Source organism: Odocoileus virginianus, chromosome 3, assembly GCF_023699985.2.
Source record: "Odocoileus virginianus isolate 20LAN1187 ecotype Illinois chromosome 3, Ovbor_1.2, whole genome shotgun sequence".
Classification (NCBI taxonomy): domain Eukaryota; kingdom Metazoa; phylum Chordata; class Mammalia; order Artiodactyla; family Cervidae; genus Odocoileus; species Odocoileus virginianus.
In genome coordinates, this window is record NC_069676.1 from 70,010,566 (window position 1) to 70,027,088 (window position 16,523).

General features: G+C 36.7%; 1 pseudogene; it reads left to right on the forward strand.

The window, feature by feature from the left end:
• Positions 1-2,524: 2,524 nt before the first annotated feature.
• The window catches only part of LOC110122099 (E3 ubiquitin-protein ligase makorin-1 pseudogene), a 28,867-nt pseudogene continuing 14,868 nt past the window's right edge, over positions 2,525-16,523 (forward strand).

The window sequence follows — 16,523 nt, forward strand, 5'->3', positions numbered from 1 at the left end:
CTAGAAGTAGGCAAACTATTTCACAGCCTCTCTGTGTGGCAACTAAGGAAGTTAGTCATACTGTATCAAGCCTATCATTTATCTTTAAATCTTTTTTAATAATACTTTTCACTGAGGTAATTTTCCTTTTCAATGGTTACCTTTATTTTTGTACTTTTACACGTTAAAAAAAAAAGATTCTTTCTATGTGTGTGCTTTAGGAATAGGCTAACAGATTTCATCTTATGTATAAGGTCTAATACTGGAGTAGCTTCCTAGAGTACTGTGTTCAAAAAGATTATGGGAGATCTAGAGGTGGTACACAGCATCATAATTGATTAGCAATGTCTGCATAGGTGAGGGAGAATGATTTCTACTTTTTATCAGAATTAGGTTTAGAAGTATTCTGAATCCTAAGATTTCAAAATCTCCTGAACCTTATATTAAACATCCAAGATGCATGGCTACTTATATATATATATGTCTTGCAGAACTTAAATAAAAATTTTTAGCCAAAGTATCAACCTCCCTTCTATTTTTTTTAGAGAGTGGGGACGACAGAAGGTGGCACTTTTTCTCAAATTACAAAATACATTATCAAAAATATCATTACTTTAAGTTTTATTTCAAAATCTTGGAAATTCATTGGCAAAATATATAAAGTATATGTTGAACGGAAATTAAAATTAATTCTGCATATCTCACCTATATTCTTAGTTTTTTTTTTTTTTTTTTTTACAAATCAGGAACATAGCTTATCTTACTCTTCACAACTTAGCTAAATATCAAAGAGAGGACTGGTACAAAGTATATTTCTTTTGCAACCTCATGGGACGGTAGGCCACCAGTCCATGGGATTCTCCAAGCAAAAATACTGGAGTGGGTTGTCATTTCCTTATCCAGGGAATCTGCCCAACCCAAGGATGAAATCTAAGTCTCCTATTTGGCAGGCAGATTCTTTAGAATTGAGTTACCTGGGAAACCCCATGAAGCATATACTAAGCCTGTCAGATTTTAGATTCTCATCAGGTCTTTTATTCAGGCACATGGAACATAGAATCGAATTTCACCATCAAACAACAAAAATTGAATGTTTCAGAAATAACAGAATTTTACATGAAAGTAAAATCTTGAAATACTTAAAGGACAGAGACTGATTGCCCAGCAGTTTTAACAGGGACTCACAGCTAAATACTTATTCAAGAAATAAACAAGAAAAGATAATTCTTCCAAACACTAGGAATTCTAGAAAAACATTTTTGAATAAAGTTGCTAAATTTGCTTCATAAAAAATATATTTCTATGAATAGTATGATGAAATTCTATTTCTCAAGTACTTTTTTAAAGTTCTGATTTTTAAATACACATATGTAGAATATTTTAAAATAATTACAGTTTTATTATTTGTGCTTACTCCAAAGTAGGATAGAAAAGAACAACCTAATAGAGATCTTATCACTTCTAGGTGAAGAAATATTAAAAATATTAAATTTGTTCTATTAATTTTCAGTAGATAAATGTGTGCTAATTTAGTTTTAAGATCCTGAACAAAATCATTCCCTAAGATGAAACACTGTCTCCACAGTAATCTTCATAAGATAGCATTTTCTAAATTGAAGTAAATTCAAATTACCACTGGCTCTGAATTTCTGAATTAGTAAAGAATAAATTATCATGCAGTCATCCTACTGCTCAAGGTCTTATTACTGACAAATACATTTAAAAGAAATGCAACAATTTGGGGGGAAAGAGACAACCACACTGGAAATCCAGATTCTTAAAAAACTTTCCTCACAAATCTTGCTCAGACGAACATTTCAGATCTCAATTAAATTTTTACCTGATATTCAAAACCTGTGTCCTAGATTTGTTTTTCTCCCAAGAGCCAGGGCGATAGCTTTTCCAACTATAGCCATATTTGAAAATCCCTAAATCTTTAAATAAAGGTTTCTTTGGATTCTATGGGAAAAATGTCTGTGTAGATTACACAACATTAATAACTCTGACACAACAGTTAGGTTAAGAGAATTATAATTCAGAGACAAAGACATCCATTTATTTTTCATGTCTCCTAAAGAAAATCATATTGTTCATGGGGTTCTCAAGGCAAGAATACTAAAGTGGTTTGCCATTCCCTTCTCCAGTGGACCACATTTTGTCAGGCTGTATACTGTCACCCTGCTTACATAACATAAATGCAGAGTACATCATGCGAAAGACAGGGCTGGATGAAGCACAAGCTGGAATCAAGATTGCCAGGAGAACTGTCAATAACCTCAGATTTGCAGATGACAACATCCTCATGGCAGAAAGTAAAGAGGAACTAAAGAGCCTCTTGATGAAAGTGAAAGACGAGAGTGAAAAAGCTGACTTAAAACTCAACATTAGAGAACGGTGTTCCAGAGACCTAGCCTGCTATTACCTAGATCTACTAGTGATACTTTTCTCTTCATGGCCTCTAAACCTCACCTCTCAGTTTATTGGCCTGTCATCAGCAAGCAGATAGAGTTTGGACTCTGTGGAGAGGAAGGACACTAAGAGGTATTTCATGCATGGGCTTTGTAAGGAAGGAGATAACTGTCACTATTCACACGGTCTCTCTGACAGTCCATATGGTGTAGTGTGCAAGTATTTTCAATGAGGGCACTGTATTTACAGAGACCGCTGCAGATATGAACGTAGCAAGCCACTGAAACAGGAAGAAGCAACTGCTACAGATCTAACTGTAAAGTCAGCCCTTGCTGCTTCCATGAGTCTCTCATCAGTTGGACCGACTGCTGAAATGAACATGGGCGAGGCTGAGTCAAGAAATTCAAACTTTGCAACTGTCGGAGCCGGTTCAGAAGACTGGGTGAATGCCATCGAGTGTTCCGGGGCAGCCCTACTGTGGTCGGACTGCCCTTTCCTCCACTGAAGGCCTTCTTCAGGGCTCAGTGACCCAGGAGGACGCAGAGGAGGAGCAGAGTGTGGTGGAGACTAAGCAGCAGCTCTGCCTCCATGCCAAGGTGGGGGGAGTGCCGCTACGGGGAGAACTGCGCATGCCTGCACGGAGACGCTTGTGACACGTGCGGGCTGCAAGTCCTCCATCCCCCGGATGCCGCTCAGAGGTCAGAGCATATAAAATCCTGCATCGAGGCCCACGAGGACATGGAGCTCTCGTTCGGGGTGCACCGCAGCAAGGACATGGTGTGCAGCAACTGCATGGAAGCGGTCTACGAACGAGAAAGCCAACCCCAGCGAGCTCCGCTTCGGGATCCTCTCCAACTGCTGTCTCAAGTGTATTCGCAAGTGGAGGAGTGCTAAGCAACGTGAGAGCAAGATCATAAAGTCCTGTCCAGAATGCCTGATCACATCTAACTTTGTCATTCCAAGTGAGTACTGGGTGGAGGAGAAAGAAGAGAAGCAGAAACTCATTCAGAAATACAAGAAGGCAATGAGCAACAAGGCATGGAGGTATTTTGATGAAGGCCGTGCGAGCTGCCCATTTGGAGGGAACTGTTTTTATAAGCATGCATACCCTGATGGCTGCAGAGAGGAGCCACAGAACAGAAAGTGGGAATATCAAGCAGATACCAAGCCCAATAAAGGAACCACTTCTGGGAGCTCATCGAGGAACCAGAGAACAGCAACCCTTTTGACGACGAAGAGGAGGTTGTCACCTTTGAGCTGGGCGAGATGTTGCTTATGCTTTTGGCTGCAGGTCGGGACGACAACCTGACAGATTCTGAAGATGAGTGGGACTTGTTTCACGATGAGTTGGAAGATATTTATGACTTGGATCTAGAGCAACTCGGCGGGGCACATGAACTGGTCTGCCAAACAGAGGGCAGCAGGCCTCGGGGACTGCAGTTGTACCCCGCCACTCTCCTAGGCAGGCCTCTCAGCTACAGGTGCTGTCATAATCATTTTTACCTAGGGCCTGTCTTCTCAACCCCTCACCTTTCCCCAAGGAGTATGCTGTTTTCTCTGTTTAAAAAGTTAAAAAAAAATAAATCTGAAAGTTTTTCTGTAACATGAATTTAACTATCAGATAGTTAGTGTAGGTTTGTTGCGTCATGTTTTCCACCAGTTCGAGGGGAGTGTATCTGGATTTCCAGGGTTCATTTTTGAGGACCCCGGGTTCAGAAGTTAAAGCACTGGCCCTGCTTTGGGGGTCGAGGAAGTGGGGTGATGGGTGAAGGATCTGAACTGTAACAAGTAGCCTCCTTCTGCTCTAGACTTGGGCAGTGGGTACCTGCTTTCCAGTAAAATCTGCTTTACAACTGTATGTTCCGTCTGGTCCCTGTCCTCTCATCCCCGCCCTGTTTACTCATGCTGTAGCTTTGGTCTCTCGTTCCATTGCACACAAGTAATACTACTGGGTAACCAGAACCAGGTGTGAATGTATTTGAGATTTTTACCATCTTTAGTGTGATAGGAAAATTGTGAAAAAACACATATGAAAAGATGTGAGTGGAAGAAAATAATGCAGAGTTGGAAGCTGACTCCCCAAGGCTGATGGACTTGGGATGTGTGAGTGTGAGTGTGTGACAAGCTTCCCATCCCTGCATAAATGCAGTGTTTGTAGCCTTAGTGCAAAAACTCAGTTTAGTGGTTTCAGCCTCATGTGGCAAAGAGATCTTAAAGGACAAAGCAGTTTATTGGTATCTGTTAACAGAGCAGTGCTTGCTCTGTCTGTATAAACAGAGAAACGGGCTTAGCCATAGAAGTGCAAACTATCTGGTTAACCCATGGATTAACACAACCTAGCACTTGGGTCCACAGCTGTGTTTAACGCTGTTTGATCTCCTGGACTTCTGAGTCCAGGCACTTTTTGACAAATCTTTGTCCTCATTTGAGGCATTTCTTGCCAGGTTTTTGCTCCCTTTTTTGTGGGTATTTGCCTTATTCCACCCCCAAGTTTGCAGTCAGACAGTGCCGTTCAAAACTATGTTCTAAGGTGTTTCCTGTAGTGGAGTCATTTTTTGGCAGTATAGTAAGTCAGGCTTTTCCACTAAAAGGGGAAACAGAAGGTGGTAATCCAGAAGATAAGCTAAGAGCTAATGTTAAATTGTTAGAAGAATTCTTCGATTGGAAATTTTGGTGTTGTGTTTTGTTGCTCTATTTCCCAAAAATAACTTGGAGGTGCCCTGGGTGTGTCCACCTACTGCTGTGATGCCTCAGATATCACTCACTTTCAGAAAAAAAAACAAAAAAAACCAGTAATTGTTGCAGAGGTCTCTGTATTTTGCAGCTGCCCTTTTTTAAGATGCACTTTTCTGAAATAAAACAATTTTTAAACACCCCCCCCCTTGCAAAAAAATAAAAATAAAAAACTCAACATTCAAAAAACAAAGATAATGGTATCTGGTCTCATCACTTCATGGCAAATCGATGGGAAAACAACAGAAACAGTGACAGACTTTATTTCTTGGGCTCCAAAATCACTGTGAATGGTGACTACAGTCATGAAATTAAAAGACACTTGCTCCTTGGAAGAAAAGCTATGACCAACCTAGACAGCATATTAAAAAGCAGAGATGTTTTTTTGCCGACAAAGGTCTGTCTAGTCAAAGCTATGGTTTTTCCAGTAGTCAGGTATGGATGTGAAAGTTGGACCATAAAGAAAGCTAAGAGCCAAAGAATTGATGCTTTTCAACTGTGATGTTGGAGCAGAGTCCCTTGGACTGCAAGGGGATTAAACTAGTCAATCCTAAAGGAAATCAGTCCCGAATACACATTGGAAGGACTGATGCTGAAGCTGAAGCTCCAATACTTTGGCCACCTGATGTGAAGAAATGACTCACTGGAAAAGTCCCTGATGCTGGGAAAGATTTAAGGCAGGAGAAGAAGGGGATGACAGAGGATGAAATGGTTGGATGGCATCACTGACTTGATGGACATGAGTTTGAGCAAACTCCGGGAGTTGGTAAAGGACAGGGAAGCCTGGCATGCTGTGGTTCATGTAGCAAAGAGTCACAAAGCATCAGACAGGACTGAGCAACTGAACTGAACTAAAAGAAAGTCACTCCAAAAAAAAAAAAAAAAGAAAGTCACTCCAGCTATTCTGGAGTGTGGTGGGGTATCAATGTTTCATTTTTCATTCTGAGCAATTCCCCATTGAAAATAACAGGTCTTCTACCTTTGAGAATCTTCTCTCTAAAATTTCAAATATTTTTCTAATTCCCCAGATTTCTCTAAATTGTCATATGGCCTGAAAAAATGCAACCTCTCAAACTTCTCCATGCTAGAAAGTATCAGTATGTTATGCAGGTATTTTATCACCACAAGGTAATTATTACATTGATGACAGAGAAACACCAAGAACAATACCATAGGACTATAGGATTAGTCTTAGCATTAAAGGAATTACATGCCCTGAAGCATGTCCTTAATTATTCTGAAGACCAAGTAATCATCTACACTGAATTTGTCAATAATTATGCCTACCTTAATGCACTTTAACTGAACTTCCTTTTTTATAGTGAATCATCCACATTCAAAACCATGAAAGTTTAAAGTTTTTAATAAACTTAAACATGATATCAACCGTGAGAGCTCAGGCCCATGTCCTTTTCTATTTTACACTCTCCTTCTGGGTTGGCTAATCCAGTCCTAAATCTCTGAGTACCAATTGTGTGCTGCTGTTGTCTCTAAAGTTGATTTCTCAAGGTTGGTGCCCTCCACTGTACTCCATTATCCACTCATTCAACTGCTCATTTCTTCTTTCCACTTGGATAGATATCTAATGAACATTTTAAACTTCATATTTCCAAAAGTCAACTAATACCTCCAAAAGTCAACTAAACTTCTCTAATAACTTTCCCCCTCAATGGAGTGAAAAAGGGCTACCATCTACTATACAGCATACATGTAAGAATTCACAAATTGTCCCAGACCTGTTGCCTTCCCTCATTCTCTCCATGCAATCCTTGTACGTCTTACCTATAAAACATAATTCCAAAGTTCATACTCCTCTCCACCCACACTGCTTCCATGCTAGTCCAAACCACCGTCTCTTGTCCAGCACACTGCAGCAGTCTCTGAAGTAGATCACTGCTTTTATTCTTGCCCCTTCTCCAAACCATTTTCCAAGTACTTGCCAGAGTAATCTTTTTGAAACAGGGTATCAATTCATGCCACTATGCTGAACAAAACCCTACAGCGACTTCACATTGTACTGAGGCTAAAGACCAAACTCCACCTATATGACACTTACCATCTAATCCCTGCCTTATTCTCTGAATCCCTTTTTTTTTTTTTTTTTTGTCATTCTTTCCTTTGAATACAAACTCCAAAAGAGAAGACTTTCCTGCCCAGTGTATCTTCAACGCATCCCTTAAAATAATGTGTGGTACAGCAGATTCTGAATACATGTTTCTAAAAAGAATGACTCAGGTTTCCCAAATATAAATACAAATGTACGCATGCAATCTGGGGGAGGGAGAAGCACTGGTCATCATTGTGCTATTTAAATAAGATCATATAAAACATATTTATGTACCTTTTTTTCTCATGCAACAATGATGTGAGGGATTCTTTCTATTCAAATGATAAATGTTAAAAAAATGATGAAGCTTTATTTTCTTTTTGTCAATTGTGTATGATATTGCTTTAAACAACTCAAATATATTTTCAGTCATACTCTTATTAATGGAATTTTTTTCACTTTTTGCCAATTTGAGTAATGATGCTATATTATTGTATAATGTATATGTCTGTACCTAAAGATATATTTATATTTCTATGAGATTGACTCCAAAAATTAGGATAATGGGGTCAAAAATTATACATTTTTAATTTAAATAAATATTACCAAGAACAAAAGCTATAGCTCTTTACATTTCAAAAGCAAGAGTGTATCCTTTTTCCATATCCATTACACTACTAAGATTTTAGGAAGTTGTTCTTGTTTTTTCTTATTTTTTAAGTTTTATTATTATTTATAATAATATATTTATATGTGTTTACAATACAAAATATTTCTATTTTATACATTTAAATACTTTTACCTTTTTTCCTGTTTTTCTTTTCATTCACATTTTTGCCCTTGATTCAGTAAGTTTTTATACTCTGAGACTGTAGATACAGATATAATCTCCTATAATTCTTGTAAAAAATTTTTCGTTCTATTGTTTAAAGTTTTAACCCATATAGAAGCTAGACTTAAACAGTACATGAATGGATAACTTTCAGATGTTCAAGCTGGATTCATAAAAGACAGAGGAACCAGTGATGAAATTGCCAACATACTCTTGATCATAGAAAAAGCAAGGGATTTACAGAAAAACATCTACTTCTGCTTCATTGACTACGCTAAAGCCTCTGACTTTGTGGATCTCAACAAACCGTGGAAAATTTTTAAAGAGATGGGAATACCGGACCACCTTACCTGCCTCCTGAGAAATCTGTACGCAGTTCAAGAAGCAACAGTTAGAACTGGACATGGAACAGCAGACAGGTTCAAAATTGGAAAAGGAGTACATCAAGGATGTATAGTGTCACTCTGTTTATTTAACTTAAATGCAGAGTACATCACGTGAAATTCAGGGATGGATGAAGCACAAGCTGGATTCAAGATTGCTAGGAGAAATATCAATAACCTTAGATATGCAGATGACACAAACCTTACAGCAGAAAGCAAAGAGGAACAAAAGAGCCTCTTGATGAAAGTGAAAGATGAGAGTGAAAAAGCTGACTTAAAACTCAACATTCAAAAAACGAAGATCATGGCATCCAGTCCTATCACTTTATGGCAAATAAATGGGGAAACAATGGAAACAATGACAGACTTTATTTTCTTGGGCTCCAAAATCACTGTAGATGGTGACTGCAGCCATGAAGTTAAAAGATGCTTACTCCTTGGAAGGAAAGCTATAACAAACCTAGACAGCATATTAAAAAGCAGAGACGTTACTTTGCCAACAAAGGTCCATCTAGTCAAAGCTATGGTTTTTGCAGTAGTCATGTATGGATGTGAGAGTTGGACTATAAAGAAGGCTGAGCACCAAAGAATTGATGTTTTTCAACTGTGGTGCTGGAGAAGACTCTTAAGAGTCCCTTGGACTGCAAGGAGATGAAACCAATCAATCCTAAAGGAAATTAACCTTGAACATTCATTGGAAGGACTGATGCTGGAGCTGAAACTCCAATAATTTGGCTGATGCAAAGAGATGACTCACTGGAAAAGACCCTGATGCTGGGAAATATTGAAGGCAGGAGGGAAAAGGGACGGCAGAGGATGAGATGATTGGATTGCATTACCGAACCAATGGACATGAGTTTGAGCAGGCTCTGAGAGATAGTGAAGGACAGGGAAGTCTGGCATGCTACAGTCCATGGGGCTGCAAACAGTCAAACACAACTTAGTGACTGAACAACAGTAAATATCACTACACACTTACTAAATTGACTGGTTTAAAAGACTGACAGCATCAAATATTGGCAAGGATGTGGAGAAACTGGAACTCATATACCACTGGAGGACATATAAAATGAAACAATTGAGTCAGAATAATTTGATAGTTTTTGAAAAGTGAAACTTATGTCTACCCTACAGTCCAGATATTCCAATCTAATCCAAGAGAACTGAAAACATATTCGTGCAAAGTTCAGTTCAGTTCAGTCGCTCAGTCGTGTCTGACTCTTTGCGACCCCATGGACTACAGCATGCCAGGCCTCCCTGTCTATCACCAACTCCCAGAGTTTATTCAAACTCATGTCCATTGAGCCAGTGATGCCATCCAACCATCTCATCCTCTGCAGTCCCCTTCTCCATGCAAAGATAGGTATGCAAATGATCACAGCAGTTTTAACTGTATAGTCAAAAGTAGAAACAAACAACTGTCCATCACAAGATGAAAGTAAAACAAATTATAATAGAGGCATACAATGGAATAGTACTTAGCAAAATAAAGGAATTAATTCTTATACATGCAAAAGCATGAAGAAACTGAAAATAATTACATAGATTTATAAAACAGATGAAATGATAAATAATGTATTATTCCACTTATATGGGCTTCCCTTGTGGCTCAGCTGGTAAAGAATCCCCCTGCAGTGCAGGAGACCTGGGTTTTGATCCCTGGGTTGGGAAGATCCCCTGGAGAAGGGAAAGGCTATGCACTCCAGTATTCTGGCCTGGAGAATTCCATAGACTATACAGTCCATGGGGTCGAAAAGAGTTGGACACAACTGAGCAACTTTCACTTTCACTTTCCACTTATATAAAATCATAGAAAAAACTAATCTATACATAAGGAAAGAGGATTAGTGGTTACCTGAATTAAGAGGATCAGGAGGTAACCTCTTGGAAACCTCTTGCTTCAATGATTACCAGAAACAAGAGGAGATATATGTGTGTGAGTGTGAGTGAGTGTGTGTGTGTGTGTGTGTAACATTCTCAAACTGTGCTCTATAAATAAGTATAGCTTATCATATGTCTGTCAATTTCACCTCAACAAAGCAGTTTAAAAATTCTTAAAGTTTCTGGTGGTCTGGAAAGTTATAAAGGATGAGTAACTTGTAGAAACTAAGACTCAGAGTTTTGTATTCTCAAGTGAGGGTGTCCATCTGAATCTAGTCTCATCTTTATATCCATGGGACTGTCACATAGATGTCTGCCACAGTTGACAAAATTTCAGTGATACATTATGAAATGAGAAATAAAAATATTAGAGCATATATAATACCTAAAAATGTGAATTAACTGGCACATATCACTTAATGACAGTAATTATAACATACTTGTGCATATGTATCTTTAAATAAACTCAATTAATAAATAGCATTCATCAATACTCATTCCAAACAACCACGTTTAATGATATCCTTAAGAATTAAAAACCTAAATCTTGTCATTAATTTTTAAAGCCGTGTCAGTGAATTTGATTAATAAACTCTAGTTACTGATCATGCTATCTACTTGTATATTTTGTCTAAAAAACTCATTGTAATTCAGAAACATTATTAACTCTGATGGTCATTGCTGAAAATGAGAGTATTGTTCATATCATGGCCATCAGCATTAGCATGTTAAAGACACTTTTCTCCCCCTCCACCCAGCTTAAGTGACTTGATTTTGTTTTGACAAAATGGAAAAGTATTTAAGATGACCTTTGTATGATGTATAGCAGAAGCACTTGAAATAGAAAAGGAAAACCCTTTATTCTCCAAGAGAGGAATATATGACAAGTTCCAAAATTGTAGAACATAATATAGTTATGGAAAAAAATATGTATATAAGTATGAAAACTTTCCAAGTTACACTGCTAAGTGAAAAAGAAATTAGAAAATAATCCTATTTTAAAAGATGAACAAAATCACTCTATAATAAATTTATAGTATTCTTTTTAATACTAGAAAAGTATGAAAAAGTATTTATTAAACTGTCAACCTTAAACTAGACTGCAAAGGCATAGGAAATTTTTTATTATAAAGCATGTATTTTACTTTTTAATTTTTATAACATCAGTAAAGACATGTTATCTCTCAAAAAGTTAAAATTTCAAAAGTCCCAGAAAAAGACCTCCCATGAAAGTAAAAATACTTACATGACATCATTCATGCAAATTAATAAAGTTAGTTCAAGGAATTATCATATATTGAGAAGACACAGATATGCTCTCTATTTCTTACAATAACACTGCAAGATAAGCATCATAACCCTCAATTTACAGGTGAGGAAATTGAGGTCCAGAGAGGCTAAGATTTATTCCTGAAGCTGTATAGCTACCATGTAGCATTAACTAATTTGCACTCAAGTCTGGCTCTAAACCTTGAACTTTTGACTCTACAGTATCACTTTCAAATACTTATAGCCTATTTTAAAACACAGTGCATTCTAACATTGCAAATATTATAAAGGACTAATATAGAGCAAACTCTCTGCCTTTAAAAAACATTATATTTATCTTGAGAAAGAAAAAGAGAAGAAACAACATATGAGTAACAGAGAACTCCGCAGTCAAGTAATGACAAAAGAAGCCACATCTACTTCATTCATCTCTGCTTATTGCAATGCCTTTCATTCAATGGGTATTTAAGACACACTTGTTGAATAAACGATGTGTTTCATTGTGGAATATAAATGTATTAAAAAATCTCGAAATATTCAAATATGTTCTATCCAAAGGATATGCAGACCCTGTGTCAATCCAACACTCACGAACAAAGCATAATCCATGAAACATTTCTTTTCACTTAGAGCACTGATACCACTCCAACAACACAATCTTACTTGCTTTCTTTCGCCAAAAAGAGAAAACAGGAGCAGGCTGCTTGGGCGGGGCGGGAGGAGTGGGGTGGGGAATGCGCTGTCCATGGTCCTGAAACTAGAGCTCTGAGTAAATAAAGTTCACTGGCACTGTTTCACATTTCAGACTCCCAGAAGCCATGTGCCAATTTAACAAAGCTAAGTGGCATTTTAAAACAGCTCTAAACACAAGTTATTAGACCCGAAAACAGACACAAATGAAATAAATAAATAAATTCAAAGAATGTCTCAAGAAATCTTTCATTATCCTTAAAGTAACTGCTCCTGTTTTCCAAACAGTAAGAAACGATGTTGGAGTACGCTCACAAGTCAGGTTACTTTCCATATGGCCTTACTCGGGCTCTTACGCCAGAATCTACGTGGTTGACAGTTCCATGTTCCTAAGAAAATTATTTTACTTCTTGTTTTCCCAAGCAAGAGGCTCTGCTAAGATTGTATCCAATATCTTAAACTATCTCAAACAGGGACTCAAAAAGACAATGTAAAACGAGTTACCAATTATTTCAGTCAGTAGGAATGATCCTGCACTTCTCATTTGGCTATTTTCTGTGTTTAGTGTTTATATACATATATATGTACACATATACATTTGCAGCTAAGAAGCAGCAAATTTGGATACACCACAGGTCAATTGTCTCTGATTATCTGCTATCAGAATAATATTCATAATTTATATTTTAATTTAGTCTCTCAACTTATGAATTTTTAATAAGAGTTATGTATAATTTATGCAACTCATTCACATACAAGTAGGAAAGACTACATTCATTCACTCATTCATTCATTCAAGCAAGTATTAAAAACCTATGATGTACAAAGCAATGTGTCAGGCAGTGAATTTTTAAAGCATTCCAAGACCCAGAAATTGTTTAAATATAATTATTTGAAATATCAACTGAAGTAACTATGAACAGTATTTCGATTACTGCACAACTATCTGAAAAATCCATGTTTATAGACGACTTCAGTATCTTACTCAATATCTATTAAATACTGGATTTACTGTTTTACTGGTTGAATGTATCACTAAATGTTTTTACTTTTCAAAATCATAAATAAATTTTGACAAATGTAAAAGGTCATTAACTGCACTGAAATTCTTAAGACTTGCTATGAAATGTGCTCTCAATGGGATATTAATTTCAAAGACATCCATTTCAGCTGATTACCCTTGAGCAAGACATAAAAGTTACAGGACCACTGCTGCTAAAGAGATATCTTACTTTGAAAATAATGAGGGCTGGAATGATCTCACTTTTCTTTTTCTTTGTTTCTCTGCAAAAAAAAGAAAAAAGCTATAAGGATACTTTACTTCCAATTTTACTTAAAAATAAAAACAAGATTCTTAAATAATTAGACTCTGTCTTAGAAGTTTCTTCATAAATTTTTCTTAAGCAATAATTAAGAACTTGTACATAGTCATATAGAAGTGTACTAGAAACATTGTTTATAATAGTAAAACAACTAGAAAAAACCATTCATTCAGAAAATATATTTAAATATAGCACATATATGTGAGTCTCTGTATATATTATATTTAATATATACAATTAACACATATATAATACATTAATATAACATTAATACATATTATGGGCTTCCCCAGTGGCTCAGCGGGTAAAATATTCCCCTACAATGCAGGAACCACAGGAGATGTGGGTTCAATCCCTTGGTTGGGGAGATCCCCTGGAGAAGGAAATGGCAACCCACTCCAGTATTCTTTCCTGGGAAATCCCATGGATAGAGGAGTCTGGTGGGTTACAGTCCATGAGGTTGCAAAGAGTCAGATATGACTGAGTGCTGCTTATTTAACTTATATACAGAGTACATCATGCAAAATGTCAGGCTGGATGAAGCACAAGCTGGAATCAAGACTGTCAGGAGAAATATCAATAATATCAGATATGGAGATGATCCCACCCTTATGGGAGAAAGTGAAGAGGAACTAAAGAGCTTCTTGATGAAGGGAAAAGAGGAGAGTGGCTGGCTTTAAAAAGCTGGTTTAAAACTCAACACTCAAAAAACGAAGATTATGGCATCCAGTCCCATCACTTCATGGCAAATAGATGGGGAAACGATGGAAATGGTGACAGACTATTTTCTTGGGCTCCAAAATCACTGTAGATGGTGACTGCAGCCACAAAATTCAAAGACGCTTGCTCCTTGGAAGAAAAGCTGTGACAAACCTAGACAGTATATTAAAAAGCAGAAACATTACTTTGCCAACAAAGGTCTGTCTTGTCAAAGCTATGGTTTCTCTAGTAGTCATGTGGGGATGTGAGAGTTGCACCATAAAGAAAACTGAGCACTGAAGAATTGATGCTTTTGAACTGTGGTGTTGGAGAAGACTCTTGAGAGTCTCTTGGACTGCAAAAAGATCAAAGCAGTCAATTCTAATGGAAATCAGTCCTGAATATTCAGGACTGATGCTGAGGCTCCAATACTTTGCCACCTGATGTGAAGAACTGACTCCTTTGAAAAGACCCTGATGCTTGAAAAGACTGAAGGAAGGAGGAGAAGGGGATGACTGAGGATGAGATGGTTGGATGGCATCACCAACTCAATGGACATGAGTTTGAGCAAGCCCCAGGAGATGGGGAAGGACAAGGAAGCCTGGCATGCTGCAGTCCATGGGGTCACAAAAAATCGGACACAACTGAGCAACTGAACAACAACAATGAATACATACTATATACTATTGATACAGTTCATTAATTGTAACTGTGATAATAACGAATAAGTATGAGATGCTTATATTTTTTATATTTATATAATTTTGTAACTTTCTGTAATATGTCTTTACTGTTTCCACAATAAGAAAAACATTACTTGAACCAAATTTTTTTAAGTTCAAAAACTTGATTCTTAAATTTTGTAACTTTTAAGCTTCAAGTATGTGTTTTATTAATTAGTCCTCCATTTTAGGAGCCTTATGAAATATAAAGTTAATCTCACTCACTTGCACAAATTTGTTTTTTGGTGCCTATGTTTATGCTTTCCCACCCCTCCCCAACATGCATGCCAATAATATTTTATATATACTTTTGAAAAAGTTACTTCTTTCTCTGAATCTCAATCATTCTTCAATGTAAAATAAATGTATTAGAGTAGCTTCTTTTTATATCTTAACATTTAATATTTTTATGACATTCTAGGAAACATCTCTAATATAGCCTTCAAAGCCTTGGTTAGTTCAATATATAAGTCCATTTCCATTTAGATGAACTTAATTTTTCATTAATCAAACAAAGCACAGTCACTAGGCATACATTTTTTTCCTTCTAATACCCTCTAAACTTCTTAAAGCTCAGCCCTTGTCATGCATATATATTACCTCAACATCCCTCCTTTAGTGCATGCGATTTTCATGAAACTGTAAAGTCAGTGTGCTCATGTGACATAAGTCTGTCAATCACTATGCTCAACATCATAGGTGTATAGCATGGAAGAAGAGTCCTTAAGAACTATATTTTCATTGGTAGATACTAAGTTGTAGCTGGGCTTATCCATCCACCTTTATTAATAAACATTATGTTCTATTAAGAAATAAAATGAATGTTATATGAAATAAGTGCATTAAGACCAAAGTGAAACTAGAGTTGCTGGCCACCATTTTTCCTGGCTACATATAGAAAGTCCATTTGGAAAGCGCAAAAGGTGGCCATATAGAAGGTATCAAAATTGAGAGATAGAAGAGGGAAACAAAAAATGCTAATGATATTATTTAAGTGTTTGGACTAAAATGTGAGTAAACCAATCCCAGATAAATGACAGAGTATATCTCTCTTTCTTATTTAAAGTAGTCATTGTTAGGTTTCTGGGTCCTGCAATGAAAAGAATTCTGATGTATGAAGTGCAGAATTATCCATTTATATGTGGGTTTTTTTTTAATCCTATTTTAAAGCTTTCCCAATCACCTACAATAAATTCTATACTCTGGTATTCTCTGTATTTACTGACTTAAATCTATGAGAAAATGTTTTCAGTCATTTACTTTTTATCTCCCTCCCAGCAACACATAATGTCTTTTTCATAGTATTTAAAAGCTTAGTGAATAAATTCTAGAAACAAAGGCGTATATCATTTTGTATACAAAGCCCTACCGAGGTGTCAAAGATTAGCAGATACTCTACTCATGGTAAACTGACACCAAGACACAGAGAAAGGAAAACTAACTGCTCTTTTCTATAAAATTACTATAAGATCAGAAATTACTATAAACCAGAAATGGACATGTTGGGCATTGTTTCAAATATTCTCTGCTTCATCTTTTAATCCAGTCATCATTAGA